This window comes from Mus pahari, chromosome 14, assembly GCF_900095145.1.
Source record: "Mus pahari chromosome 14, PAHARI_EIJ_v1.1, whole genome shotgun sequence".
Classification (NCBI taxonomy): domain Eukaryota; kingdom Metazoa; phylum Chordata; class Mammalia; order Rodentia; family Muridae; genus Mus; species Mus pahari.
This window is the reverse complement of record NC_034603.1, coordinates 26,824,405-26,826,092: the sequence shown is the minus strand read 5'-3', so window position 1 is coordinate 26,826,092 and position 1,688 is coordinate 26,824,405. Positions and strand designations below refer to the sequence as shown.

Below are 1,688 nucleotides of genomic sequence, written 5' to 3'. Positions count from 1 at the left end.
CTCAAATTTATAGAAGTCTTCTTGCCCTTGCCTCAACAATGCTGGGTTTATGGGCATGAGCAAATATGCAGGTTACTCTGTCTTTTAACAGTATATTTTGATAATTTATATTTAAAAATCATTATTGACAGAATTAGATTAAACTATCACATTTGTCAATGTTTCTGAATTATTTTCCACCTTTCTGTCTTCAATCTTTTGCATATAAGTTATACTTCTTTTAAAATCTCCTGTATATTATCTTGAATTTTCAAAATGGTTCTATTTTTTAAAAAAAAATCACTTAGGGTAATGTTAAAATGATACTGTAGCACCACTTTTTCGGTAATGCAGACACATAAGAGAATACCCATCTCACTTCTTCCAGCATTAGACAAAACATCACCAACCAGGAAGCACTAATAATGAATTGTGTGCCTTCACATCCTCCATGTTGATTGGCTTCTGTCAGATTGACTCCCTGGGAAAGCATGTTTGTTTCTGTATAACTTGATGATAATCTAAGGGAGGGAAATGTCCAAACATTATGGATGTTTAAAATCACAAGATATGGTCACATCTCTTATGAGAAGACAATTAATTTTCATTTATTTTCAATGTTAGATTTTACATGTTTGACTTGAGATTCATAGTATCTAACATATATGTGAGACCCCAAGATACTGAGCTGGGGTGCCGTGATTGTTATAAATTAAGAAACAGGATCCAACCATTTCAGTGAACAGGAAACCCTTGTGAGTCCTCCCAGTAACCTCCATTCTTTGGAAACTGAGGCAGAAAAACTTGTTCAAGTTCACTCTTGACTACATACTGAGTTTGAAGCTACTGGGCTACTTGAAATCCTGTCTTAAAAAAATGAGAACCAAGAGCCAGGAGAGATGGGCAAGAGCATCAGTTGCTCTCTTAAAGGACCATTGATTGAACTGCAGCACTTATATGGGGCCTCACAAACATCTGTAACTTCATCTCCAGGAATTGAGGCTGTCTTCATATCTCCCTGGACCCAAGGAACAAAATGGCACATGCACACACATGGAGGCAAAAATCCTGTACACATAAAATATCAATACATCAAGGAAAAATGAATCAAACTAAGAACAACAGGAAAAGGGCAATCCTGGCAGTGTATAGGACGAGGCCACATTTCCCATGAACTGACATGAGTGAATTTTTAATTAGAAAGGAACTTAAGAATTTCACTGAAAACAGAAGGATAGACTCCAACTACAAATACATAAACACAAAGAAAAGCCCAGAGCCAGGAGACAAAAATCTGTGAGGAAAAAAAATCACATTGCTGAGCTTGTTGGGAGACAGTGAGATTGGCAGTGAGAATGGCTGTTCCTGAAGTGTGCAAAACCCACAAGGCACATCTGAGAATCGTGGTGACAAGGCTTAGCACTGACACAGGACAGTCTTGCTTATTGCCCCTGTAAGACATCCAGTGGAAATCCAACAGGAGTACCTTATTCACAGCAAAAGAGAGGCAGAGCCACAGGATGTGGTTAGGAAGGGCAAGTCTGTTCCACATGGGCACTTCCCAGTCACTCAGTACACACAGTGCTCCTGAGAGTTCTGCCATAGCTCCAGAGCCTGGGAAGAGGGAGTCAATGAGGCCCAGCTGGCTGGCCATCTCCTTGTGGATAAATCCAGGTTCTGCAAACAGAGATGAGAAGGGGAGTAAACGA

General features: G+C 39.6%; 1 protein-coding gene across 1 annotated transcript in view; it reads right to left on the bottom strand.

Annotated features, from left to right (window-relative positions):
- The window catches only part of LOC115065352 (olfactory receptor 1L4-like), a 9,150-nt gene that overhangs the window by 6,170 nt on the left and 1,292 nt on the right, over positions 1-1,688 (bottom strand). The window lies entirely within an intron of this gene.